Source organism: Toxorhynchites rutilus, chromosome 3, assembly GCF_029784135.1.
Source record: "Toxorhynchites rutilus septentrionalis strain SRP chromosome 3, ASM2978413v1, whole genome shotgun sequence".
In the NCBI taxonomy this organism is placed as follows: Eukaryota; Metazoa; Arthropoda; class Insecta; order Diptera; family Culicidae; genus Toxorhynchites; species Toxorhynchites rutilus.
Genome location: NC_073746.1, coordinates 1,954,857 through 1,977,141, shown reverse-complemented (window position 1 = coordinate 1,977,141; position 22,285 = coordinate 1,954,857). Strand labels below are relative to the sequence as shown.

General features: G+C 37.8%; 1 non-coding gene across 1 annotated transcript; it reads right to left on the bottom strand.

The window, feature by feature from the left end:
• Nucleotides 1–1,600: 1,600 nt before the first annotated feature.
• On the bottom strand, nt 1,601–1,707 carry LOC129781049 (U6 spliceosomal RNA). Its single transcript, XR_008744080.1, has one exon. It is a non-coding gene; the product is annotated as a U6 spliceosomal RNA (small nuclear RNA).
• Nucleotides 1,708–22,285: the final 20,578 nt, after the last annotated feature.

The window sequence follows — 22,285 nt, the reverse complement described above, 5'->3', positions numbered from 1 at the left end:
TAAATGGCCCACCCTGTATATTTCCAGTTTCATTCATCATTGAGTGTACGGTAACGGCTTACTTTATGTAGCGGAAAAGCATCACGCTGTGGAAAATGATAAGCGTCTGCCTTTTTGTCTCGTTTAGCCTTGAATATTATTTTTTAAGCTTTTGAGTCAAAATAAAAAAAAACCTATTAAAACAGAACACATTTTGATTAATGGTTTTAGAATAACAGAAATTTTAGAATAGCCTTTAAAAACTGAAACGTTTTTAATAACGGTTTCTAAATCATCTAAAAATTTCCTAAACATGATTTTTATAATTAAATTGTTTTTTTTTTCCAAAATATATATTTTTATAAAGGCTCATATGGCGTTAGCCTCACGGGGCCGGGAGTTCAATACTTTGACAATTTTTCTTATTATCTATGTTAATAATATGTAACCGATTACTCGCGGTTGGCTCGAGGTTAGTATTACAAGTGTTTTCGTAATTGGGATGTTGCTGTCTCCAATGCTCTGTACGTGTGCTCGACACGGGATACTTCCTATTGGGATGCAGCTGACCATTAATCAGCAACGCCCCCCTAGTCTGTACCCCATATCTAGCGTAGTGCGTCTTTCTCGACTCGAGGAATCCAGGATAGAATGGTCACTAGCTGGCGCAATCATCAGCTCGTGTAGAGTTGTCATGAGCGGTACAACCTTTGGCTCTTGTTGAATGATCAGTGGACTGCACAACCTTCGGCCCGTGCATCTGTAAAGAGTGTGTGTATGTATTGCCGCGACTAAGTAAAAGTTTATCGATCGGATAGGAGGGATATGAAACAGGGTAACAACGAAGGAAACATCATTAAACGTTGACATCGGCGTTTCTGAGGAACAGGTATAGATGGAGCAGAAGATCAGGATCACGACTACCTAAGATATCCCGGACGGGGATATCCGATTGTCTGCCTTGTGCTCTCAGTGCTCTAGAGAGCTGAGAGCGAGCAGCATGGAACCGGATACATGACCAGACAACATGCTCGATGTCGTGGTAGCCATCGCCACAATCACAAAGATTGTTTGCTGCGAGCCCAATGCGATAGAGATGCGCGTTTAGGTTGTAGTGATTGGACATAAGTCGAGATATCACGCGAATGAAATCACAACCTACATTCAATCCCTTGAACCATGCACTCATCGAGACCTTAGGGATAATCGTGTGTAACCAACGACCGAACTCATCTTCACTCCACATGCGCTGCCAACTTACGAGCGTATACTGACGAGGAATGTGGAAAAATTCATTATAAGCAATTTGCCTTTCAAAAAGTGTGCCTTCTAAAGCGCCCACCTTAGCTAGCGAGTCCGCTTTCTCATTCCCCGGAATCGAGCAATGAGAGGGAACCCATGCTAAGGTAATCTTGAATAATTTTTCGACCAAAACACTCAATAGTTGTCTTATTCTTGTTAGGAAATAAGATGAGCGTTTATCAACCTTCATTGAGCGGATTGCCTCTAATGAGCTGAGACTGTCTGAAAAAATAAAATGGTGGTCGATGGGCAATGTTTCAATGATCCCCAGTGCGTAGTATATCGCACCCAGTTCAGCAACATACACGGAACAAGGATCTTTGAGTTTGAAAGAGGCACTGTTTTGCGTGTCATCCTTGCGCAGGGGCCATGCTAATCTTCTCTGTATCGTTCCAATTTTAGTATATGTCCAGCCGAAGCTAGGACCTTGGTTATTGGTTGGTTATACCTTGGGCAAAGTTGGTCTTAGGTTAAAACGTTTCATATAGTTCTTTATGTTTAATTGCATACAATTTCTCACACGACATTCTATAAATAGATTCGGGAACTTTCGTATTAGCGTCACCGGAGCCGAAATACAATAGATAGCAATTGTACACACTGGCATTCAGATATCTTTTGTATTGTTGCTACCTGGTTGTTTGTAGTGTTTTGTAATTTTTTATTGTTACGAAAATGCGATTGTTGATTTGCGGTATTTAAGTATGAACGCCACAGGAGCGCAATTTTCAGCTATATTTCAAAGCAAAATTTAGGATCGTCTCTTATGTTTCAAACTACCCGGGCAATCGATGGAACAAAGGTTTGTTTGCGAAAGGCCGCCGCTTCCGACGGCATATGCCGTCATACCTTAATATTTACATATTTAATGTAAATATTGAGATATTAAACTTTTGTGCAGCAAATTCTATTACTGAGCAATTTTTTATATCAATGTATTTAAAAGGTTATTTTTTTAGAAGTTTATTGACTTTGCACAATTTGTCCAACTTTGTTTTTATTGGACACATAATAATTTTAAACAGCAATCGAAATAGCATCGATGAAAAGCATAATGCAGTTCTTGGTGAGGTGGCTACGACCAACGACCAGATTATAATTTTGGGCCGCCTATGAGAGTCTCTGCACTTTGCTACTGCTGTGAAATTTCCAATTTAAACCGACGCCGCAATGAAATTGATAGTGAGAATAAATTATGAAAATAAAATTTTTTGTGACAGTACGTCATCGACATACTTGTTTACAAAGTACCTAAGTAAAATAGAGGTCGAAAATGTTGATTCGACTTTAATGGGATGAGATTTCATCCGGTTGAGTTTAAGAATTCAATTTCATTTAGCAGTTTTTTTTCTATTATATTTAATATTACAGACGCGATTTTGCATCTGTCACAACAGAAAGACGCATCTTTAGTTAATGGTAACGAACTAATCGCTGCCAGTAAAAAACAGGTTCTCAACTCATAAATAATGACAACGCGATCCAGTATGATGCATCCACTGATATATTTACCTTTTGAGTAGAATTCAACGTTGTCTGAACATGATTTGTGATGATAATATCTTATTGTTTGTGTTTTTTCTATTGCTTTTGTATCGATTTGTTAATTTCAAGGCCATTCACTAAGAAACGTAAACATATGTTAGAACGTGAATCATTTTTCAATTAATAGAAGATAAATATATCAGTGTACGAACTGAACAGCATATTATATGCTCCAATATGGTTAGCTTGAATTTTTTTTTGTTTCTTTCCGCATTTTTGTCTCCACTATGGGAATATGTGTAACTTATACACAGCAAACATAAAAAATAGTGTATATTATTGAATCTTCCGTTTTATTATTGCATTATGAATTTCCCCACATATTATCATTAAAAATGTTAATAAATGTGTTCGAAATGAATACCCAGAAACTTAATGCTCATTATTATGTGTTCATTAAATCGAAGATAGATGAGAAAAATATCGAAGGGAAATATGAACAACGGACGTGCAATATCTGAAATAATTACTGCAATGAAACAATATATGCGTTGCGTTATTGCATTCCGTATGTTCGTAACTCGAACGAAATAATTATCGGGTGGAATGATTTTACTTCCGACAGGTAGAGAGATAATTATTGGCAAGAGTGATATTTTAATCCACACTGGAGCCTTTTTTGAAGCTTGTGTTGAATGTAATTTTTATGATTTTCAATTTATTCAACCCTAGCATTTGTTAGATTCCGTTCCAAACGGTATTTCTTACCAACCACTAGGAAACCTTTCTCATCATCTCGGGATGCGGCTCAAAACTATGTATTTTGAAAATTCCAATCCACGGAGCATCTTCAACTGTTTCTTAAACTGAAGCCATCTCAACGCTCGAACGGAATGCGACTCAACGGATGACAGATTAATTTATTGCTTTTGCCTAATTTAGCTCCTTCGTTGATGAAACTTCTCGTTTTCAGTTCCCATCTGTACCTCGTAGAAATGAAAGCTTGGAGAGATGAAAGAATGTTCGTGTTTATCAGCGCAGTTACCACACATAAATCCGTGTTTAATACCGATTTGTGGGAGAGTTTGAATATCCGTTGAATTATAAATTTTCATTTACCAAAAAACGGCGACATTTTTATGCTTCCCAAAACGAGAAAACAGGGAAAGTTTTTTCACTAACTTGAAGCTATCCGATTATGTTCGCTGATGAGGTTGGTCATAAATCGTCATGATTAAAAACTCTTTTTTACTACCATAATAGATCAAACTTATGGTCACAGTAGCTCCTACAGCCCCTACAGAAGAATAACTCTTTTTTTATGTTTTATGCACTATTTTCATGGCACTGTTTTTTGAAGCTGTTTTTTTCAAACCAAGTCGTTGTTAAAGAACATAGAATCAAATAGAATCAAAATCTACGACAGAATGAGGATGAACTTTTGGTAATTACCATTTGGATTTGGTGGTACTTAAGTATATGATTTCAGTTATGGCAAACATGATGAAATTTTAAATGCATCAATTTTGTGCAAAAGATACATATTGTGATGTAAAAAAGAAACCGTTGGATGAAAAAGGATTTGGGCAACGTTTATTATTGATTATTTTTCGATTTTTGTCATTTCCCGGAGAATGGAAGATTTAAAAAAATAAGTTATTGAACATTGAGGCTACGTTAGCGTCTCAAAATCAAAAAATCAAATCAAAATTCACCAATGGATTTCATCAAAAAAATATTTTTTTCAGCCTTGTCGTTAATGGGTGTATTATGAAAATTAGACGTCAATATTTCATACGCTACGTTGACAATATATGTTTTCATTCACGTCCTAAGTATATAATCGCAAAAAAATTTGATAATTGAGTATGTATAAAGACGATATGTTACAGAACAAAAAAAAGTGTGATAATTTTTAATTTTCAAAGTGACAAAACATATAAATAAAATGCAAAACAAATTTGCAACTCAATAAATATTTTACGCTGAAAACAAGTACCACAACAATGTTCCAAAGTTATCCTAAGTCCTAACACAAGTATTTGTTAGAAGCTTAAAATTCTTGTGAATAAATATAGGAGTCTCTCGTGAGCAGCCAACGGAAACAGACGTAGTTTTAGTTGCTCTGTGTATTTTTTGGTTCAGTCGAGGTTCCAACGATAGGCACTATTTTCTTCACAGTCCAGGGGTTTTTAGATAGAGTTGTGATGAAGATAATAGCGAGTAATAGTGACTAATAGCTAGTAACGAGGGCTCCCGACGTTAATTTTATAAAAGTGTATGTATCTGGTGGAGAGCCATTATCCTCCGACATGTTTCGACGTGCTCCAGCTTCGTCTGTTGCGTTACCGATGTGAAGAGTCGATTAACAGCAGAACCAGTGATTGAAATATCAGCGGAAAGAAAATGTGGTACCAGCTGATAGGAGACGTAATGCTGAAGAATGCAAGATAAGTGTTGCTAATTATCTGTATTTTTCTATTCCGTATTCAGGATTTTTATCGAATGGCGTAATGAAGAGTAATTTTAACATCCAAATCTCTACACTCTTTCTTTACCTTTATTTTTGTTTAGATAGGAGAGCGAGAGAGGTTGAAGTGCTGAGAAATTTAAGTTTGTATCAGTGTGGCTTGTGTATATTGGTGGTTGGGAGTGTGTGCAGGGTGTTGTGGGGTGAATGCAGTTGAGCGGGTTGAATCTCGGACAGACTTCGGGTGTTTATGTCATCGTCGCACATTCACTGGGAACAATTTTTCTTCTCTTCTATCTCTGTTTATCTTTAGAGATGGGCAAATCAACTCATCATGGTGAGCGGCTCAGAGCCGCTCATTTGGAACAGCTCTTCAGCTCAGTTGAATTTTGCAGTTGTCCACACAATTGCATATGAAACGTAATCACCATGGGACATTGCATAGTGTGCATTTTTTTAATAGACGGAAAGCAAAAAATAAACGAATTTAATTCGTGATTGTACAAAAACTAAAACTGATATGAATTCTAATAATATAATATACAACAAATACTGAATGCTGAAATCCAACATAGAAGATGCTTAGGATATGCTGAACATAAACAACAGAAAAACCAGCAGTAGCCAAATAGAATGCCTCCAGGAATATTGGCCGAGACAACGTTTTTTGAAAAAAAACCATCGAGATTTTTTTTTTTTGCATCCGAGGATATAAAAATAAATCCACTAATAGGTGCAACGAGAAATAATTATTCGCGATCACAAAGGTAACAAAAGGACCAGTATCAATCATCAACATTTATGCCGGGTGGTTTTCTGAATTGTTTTGATTCAGCACGCGGAAATAAATGTATGTGTTTCCACAGTAATGTTTAAATAACAATGTAATATATTAAATTTATTTACAAGCATATAATACACATTATTATATGCTTGAAAATAAATTGTAATTATTATTTTGTTTGGCCATATAAGAAAAATTTAATGAAGTAACGAACGATTGAATATCTTCAAAACAAAAACCTTTTTTCCTATCTGGCATCTCTGCTAAAGCTAAATTACGAAGAGGGATACACGAAAACAAACTGACGTCATGCCATGAAGCGCGGGAGACGAAAAATTCTTTCGCGTCTCGCAATTCACACTCTCTGCAGCTTTTGCACTCCACAGCTATGCAGCTCAACAGCTCAACAGCTCAACAGCTCAACAGCTCAGCAGCTCATCAGCTCCAGCTCCGTAATGAGCTGATGAGCTGCGTTTTTTTGATTGCGAGCCGATCCGAATCCGCTCACTATGATGAAGCGATTCGAATGAACAGCTCATGAGTACACAAACATGCCCATCATAATAAAATAAGATAAAAATTGAGAAAAACTAATGCATCTGCCTTTTCTGTAAATATTCATGGTTGCTTGGTAAGATTTTGCGGTTAGTCAATGCTTAAATATCAGGATATTTACACTCTACCTCCACAACGAATCATTGAACTTTATGATCACACTTAAAAATCACACCAACATGTCATAATTTACAAGAATTTTACAAGAAAAATTGTGAAAGCAATAATTGGGGCAATATGCACAGGAAAAAATATTCGTTACATAGATTATAAAAACAAACGTTCGTTTTGACCAATGCCCTGGCATGTAACCATTTTATTGTGGTTCACACAGAAAATCATAAGCATAGTAATTACTCTAAGCCGCACTCACATTACGGAACAAACAAAAGGAATTTGACAGCACGACTGAATTGACCACAATCACATTACGAGAAGAACAAAAGAAACTTGTACGCTTGAGCCCTTTCTATGCAGCCTACGCTCAATTTGTGTTGGTTGGGATAGGGATGTCAGCCCTTTGGTTCTGACTTTCTCTCTTCGCTTTGATGATATTAGTTGCATAGTGGGTCTAATTGACTGCATAATGTGATAAAATTGCAACAAGTTTATTGGTTTTACACTATTTATTTGAAATTTTATTCATGTAATGAATTTTCAATAAGCTGTGTCTAGCATCGAATATGTTTTTTTATGAAATATAACAAATAGAAGTACTTTTATTAACTTATCGATAAAAAAAACATATTGAAATTTCGGGCATCCTGCACTGTGTGCGCTGTGTTCGTTTGTTTTGATACGTCTAACCAAGTTGTTATGACCTTGTGGATAACATTTTAAATGCTTTAAATATAAATGATCCTCTTAAAAGCATAGTATTATGTTTGCTTCCGGTTGTGAGAACATTTTTGAAAGAAAAATGTGGCTTTTTAGCAGCGTTCATTTCCCTCGATGCCTAATTCAGCGCAAGAGGTCAAGGATTTGACCACTGTCAAACAGTGGAATTGCAGAAGCATCATCCCTACACTAGACCAATTTAAATTTTTAGTTCACAGTTCTAACTGTGATGTATTTTCTCTCTGTGAAACATGGCTTTGTTCAGCCGACGAGCTGAATTTTCTCGATTTCAACATTATTCACCTAGATCGTAACGACTCGTTTGGTGGCGTACTATTGGGGATCAAAAAACGTCACTCCTTCTATAAAGTCACTATCCCATCGATTACAGGCATTGAAGTTGTCGCTTGCCAGATACAAATCAATGGCAAAGAACTCTGCATTGCTTCGATATATATTTCTCCCATGACTACGGTAGGCCGCCATCAGTTCTTTGATATTATCGAGGTATTGCCGGAGCCGCGGTTAATCTTAGGTGACTTCAACTACCATGGAACAGCATGGGAGTCTCTCTACGATGACAACCGTGCCACGTTGATTTATGATCTGTGCGACAACTTCAACATGACAGTTTTAAATACTGGGGAAGCAACTAGGATAGCCAACCCTCCTGCACGGGCAAGCATGCTAGACATATCTCTCTGCCCTTCTTCATTATCCCTGGATTGCACATGGAAGGTAATCCAAGATCCCCACGGTAGTGATCACCTACCAATAATTTCTGGGTTCCGCAGGGGCAAGGGGACGAATGATTGTCTTGCGTTGCTTTCTTCAGAAATTCAAATGGCTTACGCCGAAAAAAAACAAATGGCTTCAGTATTCTTGGACATAAAGGGGGCCTTTGATTCTGTTTCAATAGAGGTCCTGTCAGACAAATTACACTCTCGGGGTCTGCCGCCTCTATTGAATAACATGTTATATAACTTGCTTTGTGAGAAACATTTGAACTTTTCTCACGGAGATTCGGCAGTAAGTCGGGTCTCTTACATGGGCCTCCCCCAGGGCTCATGTTTAAGCCCCCTTTTGTACAACTTCTATATAAGCGACATCGACAATTGCCTTACACAAAATTGCAGCCTAAGACAACTTGCAGATGATGGAGTGGTGTCTGTCGTAGGATCAAACGAATCCGACCTGCAAGGACCCTTACAAGATACTTTTAACAATTTTTCAACCTGGGCCATTGGGCTAGGGATCGAATTCTCCACGGAGAAAACAGAGATGGTGGTTTTTTCTAGGAAGCATAGACCAGCAAAACCAAAGCTTCAACTTTTGGGTAAACCGATCACTCATGCTATGTCATTCAAGTATCTTGGGGTATGGTTCGACTCCAAATGTACTTGGGGGGCCCATATTAGGTATCTGAGTAAAAAATGCCAACAAAGAATAAACTTTCTCCGTACAATTACCGGCACCTGGTGGGGAGCCCATCCCGAAGATCTTATAATGTTGTATCGAACAACTATTCTCTCAGTGATGGAGTATGGCAGTTTCTATTTTCAATCAGCTGCAAAAACACACCTCATTAAACTCGAGCGAATTCAGTATCTTTGTCTCCGTATTGCGTTGGGATGTATGCCCTCAACGCATACCATGAGTCTCGAAGTTTTGGCAGGCGTACTCCCACTAAAAGATCGCTTCAATTTATTATCTCTTCGGTTCCTCATCCGGTGTAAGGTTATGAACCCATTGGTGATCGGAAATTTTGAACAGCTGATCGAGCTAAATTTTCAATCTGGGTTCATGAGTCCATATCATGAATTCATCTCCATGCAGGTTGATCCTTCTTCGTATATTCCCAACCGTGTTTGTTTTCCTGACTACATCAATTTCTCTGTGCATTTTGATCTGTCCATGAAGCAGGATATCCATGGAACATCAGATTATCTTCGATCGGGGATCGTTCCAACGACCTTCGATGCTAAGTATGGGGATATCAATTGTGATAATATGTACTTTACTGATGGGTCCTCTATGAATGAGTCCACAGGATTTGGAGTGTTCAACGAATTTTTTAGCACCTCCCACAGTCTTCAGAATCCTTGCTCAGTGTACATTGCTGAATTGGCAGCAATTCATTGGGCGTTGGACAGCGTCGCCTCACGACCTGTTGAACACTATTACATTGTAACGGATAGTCTTAGCTCTGTCGAAGCTATCCGTTCAGTGAGGCCGGAAAAGCACTCGCCGTACTTCCTTGAGAGAATACGAGAAATTTTGAGTGCTTTATCCAGACGCTGTTATGTCATTACCTTTGTCTGGGTCCCTTCACATTGCTCAATTCCGGGTAATGAGAGGGCTGACTCATTGGCAAAGGTAGGTGCAATTGAAGGCGATATTTATCAGCGTCAAATCGCCTTCAATGAATTTTATTCTTTAGTCCGCAAAAATACCATAGTTAACTGGCAACTCAAATGGAACGAAGATGAATTGGGCCGGTGGCTCCACTCGATTATCCCTAAGGTTAGCCTCAAATCATGGTTCAAAAGTCTGGACTTGAGTCGGGACTTTATTCGCACCTTCTCCCGACTCATGTCCAATCACTGTTCGTTAGATGCGCTACTCTTTCGTATTAATCTTGCCGACAACAATCTTTGTGTTTGTGGCCAAGGTTACCACGACATCGACATCGTTGTTTGGTCGTGCGAGCTGTATCTTGTCGCCAGATCGAATTTAGAAGACACCCTTCGGGCCCGAGGAAGGCAGCCCATGGTGCCGGTGAGAGACGTGTTGGCTCGGTTAGACCTTGATTACATGTCCCAAATATATGTATTCCTTAAAGCTATCGATCTTCGTGTGTGATTGTCCTTATACCCTTAGTTTTTCCTTTTCCTTTGTGAGAGATCGGATCCCTTCTTAAGAATAAGATGAAATGTAAATACATATTAGATATAAGTTAGGTTTAAGAATTGAGTGTGATGAGTGTGATTGAGTGTGTGAGTGTGATCATTGTCAATATATCCTCATATCCCCTCCTTTTCCTGAAGAAAATATGTCACCCTTCTAAACTCGAGTCGACCGCGAGTAATCGGTTTCCTATATTATTAACATTAGAATTAAGGAGAAATGTATATATACTAGTAACAATACAGTAAGGAGTTCGGCTCCTTTAAACCTATGTAACTGAGTCTGTAAAAATAAACGATTTAAATAAAAAAAAAAACCAATAATTTTATCGATCGGCAATGAATCAAAATCTAGTGAGTCAGTCGATATTGCGTATGACCTCACGAAGAATATTGACTGGAGAAAATTTGCAGAAATAATATCTGAAGCAATCATTTCGATGCATGAACTTCCTCCCCTTGAAGAGTATAATTTTATATCAAGTTTGATTTACGATAGCGCACTTCAAGCTCAAAAGAAACGTGTTCCTGCTACCACTTTCCGACGTCGTCCTCCATCACTTTGGTGGGACAGGGAGTGTTCAAAGGTCTACCTTGAAAAATCATCCGCTTTCAAAAAATTCAGGAAAACTGGATTAGTGGAATGGTTTCGAAAGTACCAAGCTCTAGAAGCCAAACTAAAAGGTCTGCGTGGATATTGGCGGAAATTCGTCAATGGTTTGTCAAGGGAGACCGCTATGAGTACTCTTTGGAATACGGCTAGGAGAATGCGTGGCTGGAACCATACCAATGAAAGTGAGGAATACTCTGACCGTTGGATTTTCAAATTTGCAAGAAAAGTTTGTCCCGATTCCGTTCCTGCACAAAGCGTCGTACGCGACATTCCGCTCCAATGCACTATGAGATTTTTTCGATGGTGGAATTCTCAATTGCCCTCCTCTCATGTAACAATTCAGCTCCGGGGTCGGACAAGATTAAATTCAACTTGTTGAAGAATCTTCCCGACTTGGCAAAACAGCGTTTGCTGAACTTGTTCAACAAGTTTCTGGAGCTGAATATTGTCCCGCATGACTGGAGACAAGTGAGAGTGATAGCCATACGGAAACCCAACAAGCCGGCTTGCGATCACAACTCGTATAGGCCGATTGCAATGTTATCCTGTATTCGCAAATTGTTAGAGAAAATTATTCTACTTCGTTTGGACAAGTGGGTCGAAACGAACAATTTGCTGTCAAATACGCAGTTTGGCTTCCGCCGAGGTAAAGGGACGAATGATTGTCTCGCGCTGCTATCTTCTGAAATCCAAATCGTATTTGCTCGCAAAGAACAAATGGCTTCCGTTTTCCTCGATATCAAAGGGGCATTTGATTCAGTTTCCATGGAAATTCTCTCAGAGAAGCTTCATAATCGTGGACTTTCACCAATTCTGAATAATTTCCTGTATAATTTACGGTCAGAAAAGCACATGAATTTCTCTCATGGCAACTCAAAATCTTCTCGTTACAGTTTTATGGGCCTACCGCAAGGCTCCTGCCTAAGCCCCCTCTTGTACAGTTTTTACGTCAATGATATGGATGATTGTCTAACTAGAGACTGCACGCTGAGACAACTTGCAGACGATGGAGTTATTTCCATCACGGGTACTAATCCCGTCGCTCTGCAAAAGTCGTTGCAAGATACCATGAACAATCTGTTCACGCGGGCCCTCAAGCTTGGTATCAAATTCTCAAGGAGAAAACTGAAATGGTCGTTTTTTCTAGGAAGCACGAACCCGCCCAATTCCAGCTTTACCTATCCGGCAAAACGATCCAACACTCTATGTTTTTCAAATACCTGGGTGTATATTTTGATTCTAAATGTACCTGGGGGAGACACATTGCGTATTTGAAACAGAAATGCCAGCAAAGAATCAATTTTCTCCAAACAATAACCGGAACATGGTGGGGTGCCCATCCAGGAGACCTCATTCAGTTGTACAAAACAACGATATTGTCAGTGTTAGAATATGGCAGTTTTTGCTTCCGATCAGCTGCCAGGATTCATATTCTCAAGCTGGAGAGGATACAATATCGTTGCTTGCGTATAGCCATGGGGTGTTTGCATTCGACACATACGATGAGTCTTGAAGTTTTGGCAGGAGTACCACCGCTTACTCTTCGGTTCACAGAATTATCCTACAGATTTCTCATCCGTTGCAAGATCATGAATCCATTGGTGATTGATAACTTCGAAAATCTACTCCAACTGATTCCTCAGTCAAGTTTTATGTCTTTATACCATGAGTACCTTATCCACGACGTGCACCCTTCACCAGGCATCTCCAACCAAGTTTGCTTCCCATACTTTTGCAATTCCTCTGTCATTTTTTATCTGTCCATGCGACAAAAAATCCATGGAATACCAGATCACCTACGCTCCAATGTTATTCCGTCGATATTTTCGGAAAAATATGGGAAAGTTGGATCTGATAAAATGTTCTTTACTGACGGTTCATTCATAAACGAGTCCACTGGCTTCGGCATTTTCAATGAAAATTCCAGTGCCTCTTTCAAACTCAAAGATCCTTGTTCCGTGTATGTCGCAGAAAAAATCGACCATTATTTTATTTTTTCAGACAGTCTCAGCTCAATAGAGGCAATCCGCTCAATGAATGTTGATAAACGCTCATCTTATTTCCTAACAAGAATAAGACATCTATTGAGTGTTTTGGTCGAAAAATTATTCAAGATTACCTTAGCATGGGTTCCCTCTCATTGCTCGATTCCGGGGAATGAGAAAGCGGACTCGCTAGCTAAGGTGGGCGCTTCAGAAGGCACACTTTTTGAAAGGCAAATTGCCTATAATGAATTTTTTCACATTCCTCGTCAGTATACGCTCGTAAGTTGGCAGCGCATGTGGAGTGAAGATGAGTTCGGTCGTTGGTTACACACGATTATCCCTAAGGTCTCGATGAGTGCATGGTTCAAGGGATTGAATGTAGGTCGTGATTTCATTCGCGTGATATCTCGGCTTATGTCCAATCACTACAACCTAAACGCGCATCTCTATCGCATTGGGCTCGCAGCAAACAATCTTTGTGATTGTGGCGATGGCTACCACGACATCGAGCATGTTGTCTGGTCGTGTATCCGGTTCCATGCTGCTCGCTCTCAGCTCTCTAGAGCACTGAGAGCACAAGGCAGACAATCGGATATCCCCGTCCGGGATATCTTAGGTAGCCGTGATCCTGATCTTCTGCTTCATCTATACCTGTTCCTCAGAAACGCCGATGTCAACGTTTAATGATGTTTCCTTCGTTGTGTCCCTGTTTCATATCCCTCCTATCCGATCTATAAACTTTTACTTAGTCGCGGCAATACATACACACACTCTTTACAGATTCACGGGCCAAAGGTTGTGCAGTCCACTGATGATTCAACAAGAGCCAAAGGTTGTACCGCTCATGACAACTCTACACGAGCTGATGATTGTGACCATTCCGGCTAGTGACCATTCTATCCTGGATTCCTCGAGTCGAGAAAGACGCACCACGCTAGATATGGGGTACAGACTAGGGGGGCGTTGCTGATTAATGGTCAGCTGCATCCCAACAGGAAGTATCCCGTGTCGGGCACACGTACAGAGCATTGGAGACAGCAACATCCCAATTACGAGAACACTTGTAATACTAACCTCGAGCCAACCGCGAGTAATCGGTTACATATTACTAACATAGATAATAAGAAAAACTGTCAAAATATTGAACTCCGGCCCCGTCAGGCTAACTCCATATGAGCCTTGATAAAAATATATATTTTGGGAAAAAAAACTACGAATTGTACAGTCTACCCAAGCTCAAGCTCAAGCTAAAATTCTTGTGAATATATAATGCTTAGGTTCTACCAGAGACTTAGGAAAATTCGGAAAAAAATATTTTCGATCGAAAACTTTTCGCTCGAATACAATAAATGCTTCATTCGGTTTTTTGTTTAGCAAATTTAAATGAAATTATTCGATATGTCCACCTTCATTCTAGATTCACTATGCGATTGCGGAATCGGAAGCATACGTTTCTAACATACGACAGGAGCATTATGGTGTGCTATTCGACAACGAATGCGAAAATCTCCGGATCATTACTTGAAATAGTCGAATAGCCATGAATGTTTTCCCTGGGCAGCTGGGAGACCATATATCTTTGTGCGAAAATTGCATATTCTCGGTCAGATAGTCATATGAGCTCCGATTCCGCCATCTAATAAATACATCAGAGCAAAGCTGGACGGTTTTGTTCACTGACAATTATTTGTGTGAACGTTAATTACCACTTCATCGTTACCGTCGAAACGTTACCGTACAACTATCGAAAAAATTGATCAAATTATATCTCTCACGTTTCCGTTCACTCATTGATTTGATACAAACAATACAAATAATGTGAAAACAAACACATGCGAAATGATACTATATTCTCATATTATGTCAATAAACATTAGCTCCGGTGTCCCTTCTGCTCATTTCCATTCTAACGTTTTGATGCGCGAATAGTTATTAAAAGTCAGTTTGTTTGCATTCAAACTGCAATTAAAACAGGGCACAATCTGTTCCGGAATTAGAGCCAATATGAGCGTGTAAATTTCAATTAATGCGGCAGGCACATCAATGTGAGCCTCATTCACACAGTTCAATTGAAACCCACTATTTGAACGGATTTCGTCGGTTCTCTGGCGGATAATGAAATTAAATCATTGTCGTTCAATAAAAGGCACGTCATAATAATCTCGCTGCATGAAATATATCCCGATTTGGGTTCAGATTAGAATCCCGCGTGCCCTCAGCAGTGCTTTGATGATAGTATTAATACTTCATTTGAAAATTGCAAAACGAACACATCCGCTACTGCCTCCACACAGCCTGGTAAATGAAATAAACACTGAATAAATACAGTATTTGAAAATATCAGCCAGTATAGCACCGAACAATCCGCGGAAGACTATGCCATTACCATCGCTATCCCAGAAACGATTGTTGGTTTATTAGGTTCAGAATGGAAAAAGTGAGGTTACGGCCTGGAGAACCCGTTCGCAGTTATCATTTGCACCGGAATAGGTTGGGAAATCCGTTCACTTTGTTCGCTTGCAGGATTTATTTGGCTCTATCGCTTCAAAGTTTTTTTTCGGTAGGGATTTAACACTGGTACTTTATAAATGGGGTGACATGCATAAAAAAGATGTTGTGATACACATATTGTACGACAAATGATTCGAAACATTAGTTAAATGTTCATTTCTATAACAAACTGTGTCACGGACACGAACAGAATACTGGCACTTGTCCTCGACGATTGGATTGATTGAAATCTCGATGATTCTGTTCCAAAGTGCAGCTTTCTGTGAAAAAAAAAGTGAAAAAAAGAAGGTGGACTGCGCTAAACATCTTACTCCGAAAATGAATTTTTTTGCACTGGATGCTGAATACTGGATACAAAAAATTATCTCCCTTGATGTTAAAAATTTTTGTTGTTGAGATCGGCGATTTATAGAGTAACTTCTTTTCTAATATTACGATTTTGAATGATTTTCGTTCAACAATTGCCGTGTGATATTATGATTTTTTCAGCTTTCTATTTCGATGGCCTCCCATAACGAACATCGCCATTAAAAGTCTCGAGATCACGATGATGAACGCATAACAGTAACGTTTGCATTTCATAGATTATCGCCATCACAACACTTCTGCAATATTTGTAAATGCGTTAGTAAATGAAATCATTGCTTCTAGCGAGTAAACTTGTAAAGGCACTTTATCTAACATTGTTTCATCATTTCCTCAGTAAAAGCACTGTCAGTTTCATAATTTACTTGAAGGTTATCCATGCTGCGTAAGAAGCTTTCTTATAATGAATGCGTAAGGTTTCTTATACGGAAAGCGTAAGGACACTTGTTGGAGAAACTTATTTTCGTTTCAGGATAAATGTTACACAGCAACAAAGTTGGAAGATGAAAACATACGATATGCTTCTTTTCATCGCTTATCACATTACACGTTGCTGTGGGGATAGACGAGAGAAAACACTCTTCCTCCATAGTTGCTGAAGCACGCAGCGATTCAATTACCAACACTCATTGCGTCTTTTTTATTCCAACCACAACTTGCGATGCTGGACATTAAAATATGAGAAAATAGATACCTCTTACGAATAATTGATCTCCTGTTAGTTGTAGACTTAGGAGAGATTTTTGTTGCTCCGCTGCATACGATTTTCTTAACACTTTGATCGCCCCGTCACCCAGATCTGGGGACACTTTCCTCGTTGAATTTGGAATAATCAATAAATCAAAAACATAAAAATATAGTTTCTATACTATACTTTTAAACGGTTTTATTTAGGTTTAGGGTTTAGTTTTATTTACAGGTCATGTAAGTAGGTGTGTATGTTTATCTGTAGGGTTGTCCCACATCAATAGAAATGTAACCCCCTACCTGTTGACCGATTGATCTGAAATTTGGAGCACGCCTTTATCTCTGCTGTCGTTATAAAACTGCGTATTCCATGATCTTGAGAATCCAAGATGGCGGCCGCTACAAAATGGCGGACTTCATATTTTATCAAAACTTCTTCAATTTGGGTATCAAATGAAAGAGCTTGACTAGTAGAACACAGTTATTTATGAAAATACAAATTCCAACATCACACCATCACAAAATGGCGACATTATTTTTCAATTCATCTATATCATACGTTGTGATAGAATCGATGGGAGTTCTTCCAGCAAAAAAAATAAATCAACCGTGTATATGATTTGATCCGCTTGAAGCTATAAATGTGCATTTATTTAGGATAGGTTAGATAACAAAATTCATTTCTCGCTTACATTTCGGTCTCCGCACAATGTTTTTCTCCTATCACAAACTGTATTAATTACGACACTTACGTGACAATTTACTAGACTGTAAACAGTATTTGGCTTTTAATCTATATTCACTGACGAATAATAGTTTACCTCTGCTCGAAATATAAATGATTTTAACTCAAATTCCGTTCCGTTTTTTTTAAAACTTGGTACAAATGATGGAAACTACCTAAAATTACAATTTTTCATTATTATATGGCCAATTTGAATTACGATTGCTTTTTTAAAAGGGCGTAACTAAAATGATTGATCTTTCTTCCAAAAAAATATAACTCAAAAACCAGATGTCTGATTAAAATATGATGTTTGACATAGTTATCGGAAAATCAATAAACCGTTACATTTTAAATGTACTGTTAGAAAAAACATTCTCAAAAAAATAAACTCAATATTAAAATCTTCTATATCTTTTTGTCGTCTATACTAAATTTTTACCAAAGTAGAAAGCTTGAAAGCATATTGAACTAATTTATTAAAAATATCAACCAAATAATATCTGTGCATAAAGTTGCGATCTGTTTTCTGCATCATATGCCTTAAGCGCCCGAAATATGAATCAGAACGGTATCTGGTTCCCGATATATGTGTACATAACACGATCATGGCCGAGTAGGTGGTAGAATCACTGCTAATTGTAGAAATAGTGGTTCGATTTTCTTGGGAACTCTTCCGACTTGTGCTAATAAATACATGCTCATATTTAAATCTGAAAATACAAATAATGCCTGCTAAAAACAGAGTTCCTTTTATATAATGTAATGCAAGTCAAAACAAATACGAGGATTTTCATTATAGCTAAATCCATTCCTGTTCCCGTATTAGAAATGTGTTTGTCCCCAATTAGTATGCGTCCCATTTCTACCGCAGGACATGGGAGAACGATATCGTGAGACCTCCGTAAATGAACGTGACATGGAGAGCCACTAAGTTAATTTGGTTAATTTGTGTACTCGTCATAGCACTGATTGCGGTTCGCTTACTTCATCTTGTGTTTTCTCTAAAACGACACATGACGTTCATTTCAAAGAAAAAATAAACAATTTTATAACAACTATGATACAAAATTATACTTTTTTCAACTTTGCGAAGGTGGTTGGCAAATGAGAATAGCTACAACGATAAACAAGACAAAAAACATCCGCTACAAGCGATCGGATGTGCGATAATTTGATAATCAAATCAAAATAACATAATGTCATGTATGTATTCTGTGTTAAAATTATTATTCTACTTCACTGAATTGGTTATTTTCTAAGGCCGAAAAATTTTATTTGTTCAATCGAAAAATCATCGAAATAGGGATAATTCGCATAAAATGATACGCAGTGGGGTGAACTAATTCTCGAAAACAACCATGTTTACGTACTAAACAATCCGTGTGATGAAAAATAGATTGCATACACGAGCTTATGTGCAAGTAAAATTGGTCATCGATTCATAATATTTGGAATCGCAGCTAATGTCTACACATTCAGAACACAAATTAAATTGTTCACACAGGAGCATCAATGCCACAATACAGTGAACTTTGAAATCAGTTTCAACGTAGAAGAATTTTATGGAAACCCTATAATAGGCCATCAAATCATATTTCTTCTGTTTATTAGAAAAAAAAAAACAAAACAAGAAAAAAAACGGAAACTTGGAATCAAAATCGGAAACTTTTTAATTTTTTTAAAGGTTTTAACGCCAACGTAAAAACAGGAGGCATTTTCAAACCATCCGCCACAACCCAGCTCATCAAACAATTCCAGTAGGATGTTTCATTCGAGGTTTTAGTTTTATTTTCTTACTAGCTGACCTGGCGAACTTCGTCCCACCAACAATAGAAATTTTCATTTAAATAATTTCGAACACGTAAGTCCCCACATAAATTATTTTTTCTGTACGTGATCTTTATTTGTTTTTCTTTTTAGGCATATAAACCTGATGCAGACTAAGACGCATCAAACCTGATACTGACTGTTAAATCCGTTACTCTGTTCTTAAATCGTTAAATTAGTTAAATCGTGAGAAACGAACACCAAATCATTTCTATTTATATAGATCTACGTCTTCTAATCAGTGTTGCCACACCTACGGATTTATCTGGAAAGGTACAGATTTTTACGTTATTTTTGGTACAGATTCCGTACGGTACAGATTACAGATTTTTTTTACGCGTGTGAAATTTCTTACTTTTTTTATCAATGTTATTACTTGAAATCACTTGGGACGTATCTCTCGGTATGAATAACAACAAAACAAAACGTGACAAACAATGACATATTATAATAAATGCAGCATTTGTAGTAAGTAAATGTGAATATAAAGTTAGTAAGTAAATATTATACTTTATAGTATATAAATGAGTATTTCTGCATTCTTAAAAATATTTTTTTCTACAAGTAATATTTTCGATGTTACAGATTTTTTGTTCCGATTTTTTTAGGAAAAAGTACAGATGAAAAAGATTTTTACCACTTCTGTTACAGATGAAAATGTGGCAACACTGCTCCTAATTTTTTAGATGATATGGACCCAATGAGGTACATATGAGGTGTAGCAGTGGGCAGAGTATATTTCGATTGGTAAATGTGTGTTTGAAGATGCTCCCTTGCGGAATATGTTCGATGTTCTATGTGTAGTCTCGCCCTTGTCCATATACTTATTTATGCAGCAACATGCGAAATTACCTCGGATATACAGGAGGGGTCGAAACATGCTATTTTTTATTTGATTTGATTTTTGATTTTTGAATTAAAGTGAGTGTGCCCTATCTCAGATTACAATCCCTGAAGACATTTCTTAGTTTTTTAAGCTTGAATGAAAATAATTGATTGTATTCTTTGCATATTTATATTTTTGCAGTCCTTACTCTTACTCGTCCAGTATCCAGGATTAATATTATTTAGTATATTATTTCTGGGCCTTTGCCCAACATTAGTGATTAGCATTAATCAAAAAACAATAGTTGTAAGCAAACATTGTCAAAATATTGAACTCCCGGCCCTTTTAGGCTGACGCCATATGAGCCTTAATGAAAATGTATATTTTGTATAAAAAAATCATTGTACGTGTAACAATATCTATTTCTTTCCTCTAACCTGTCATTCTGATAAAAAAAATGCAAACATCAATAAAAAACAAAAAACCAACGCTGCCCAAGCAATGGTTAAGTGTTGATACCAAACACTGATGAAAAAAGTACGCTAATTCGCAAAGATCTTACTTAAAAGGCTAATTTGTTTGGAGAAATTTAAAGTGTACACTCAATTTTGCAATGCCTAGAATAGAGATTGTTTTCATTTTTTTAGGAATAAACAATTAGCAGAAAACTTTTCTCGGAATTTTATTACACGTACAGCTAGTTCAATGTGTGACTAAGAAATATGCATCAAAAATAATCAAAATATTTCATATCAAATAAATGGAAAGTATCGTCAAGTAGCATATGTACACTCAATTTTGCGATAGACTGTATGTAACCACTTTTCCCGCCCCATTCCTTTGAATCCATTCAATTAACTCATCCACTTACAAATATATTTATCCTCCCGACGATGTCAACTTTTCAATCAGAGGAACCCTTGCGATGATGGCGAGTGTCTTGCAGCTTCAACGCGCCATCGCTGGCTGGAGCCAGCACAACAAATCGAAATCGAAGTGAATCCACCAAAGCATGCTAAGATCAACAGATAATGTTGTCATTCCTTCCTTGTTCACCAGATGTCGCTGAGGGAGCGAAGGAAAATGCGAGCGGGGTTGGGCGCTGCTTGGCGCCTCGTTGTCGGCTAGGAATCGGTTGTATTTGTTTTCTACTGTGTTTGTTTCTCCGTTCGTTTATTTGCTTTTTCGTCCTGTTGGGGGAAGAAGTTATGAGCAACACGTCCTCCCGTTTTGATTGTCAGCTGATTTTCGTGAGATTATTTGAATTGGAGAAATATATTGCGTGTTAGAATCGACTTTCAAGATGTCTGGGAGGATAGTGCCGAGTAATTTCCACTTGAACACGTTTGTTAGATTTATCCCGTGAGATACGCAACTGGCGGCTTCTGATTAAGTCCTGTTCGATGCGCTCTAGACTCTCTGTGATAATCGGTTATAAAAATAACCATCACCATGTATGTTATTGAAATACTGAAGCTGTAGTTGTTGGAATCAGTTACATGTATCATCTATTTCCATACCTATTGCACATTGCTCAAATGATATTAAATAGCAATTTTCCTAGTAGAGTACATTATTGCAGCGTGCCCATCAAAATAGCAATTCAATTCTCGTATTACTCAGTCTTTTTGAATGAATGAAATCACGATAAGGCATTGATGGTTCTGAACACAATTCAGTTTCTGAATGTCATCACTTTCCAAGTCGTTTGCGGTGCTTCACGCTTCAACTTTATAAACCGTCAGAATCGAGCATGATTTACGAAGAATGTCAAAAATTATGCTTCACGTAAATTTAATGGAGCATTAGACAAAAATCAATAAAGTTTAGTGTACACCGAGTCAGAGCAATGAAGGAGTATCCAATGTTACCAAACTGAAATTTCATTAAGAAGCACGGTTCGCAGGTGTAACGGATCTTACGGCAACTCAAAACTTGCTCAACAAGAAAACTTCCTTCCAAGAATGTTACTCGCGAACAGCATATCACCGCTAATGGCTCTTTTTGCAGAGTATCATTAATAAAAGTGAAAGTTTGTTTCAACGTGGAGGGAGTAAATTGTAAAAAGGGAAAAGTTTTCCAGATTAGTTTGGAAACACTTCGCGCTTCAAATGAATGACAAGGCTTACACAATGTGGAAAAGCTGACCTGTTGCTTCTGCTGAAGACTGCTTCCTTCAAGATTTTTGATCAACATTTTAGATTGATTAGTTCTCAAGCTGAATAATCTTTGTGTGGAAATATTTTCTGGTGCTGGTCTGCCAATTTTTCTTATCGCAACGCAATATGCAAGAGAATCGTCGGGAACACTTGCAGTTGCTGTGTATCAGCCATTGAATCAATGATATAATGAAGAAAAATGCTGCAAAATGATATGTATTTTTTTTTATCTGTATTATAGTGATTTTCAGTGATTTTACTTCCAT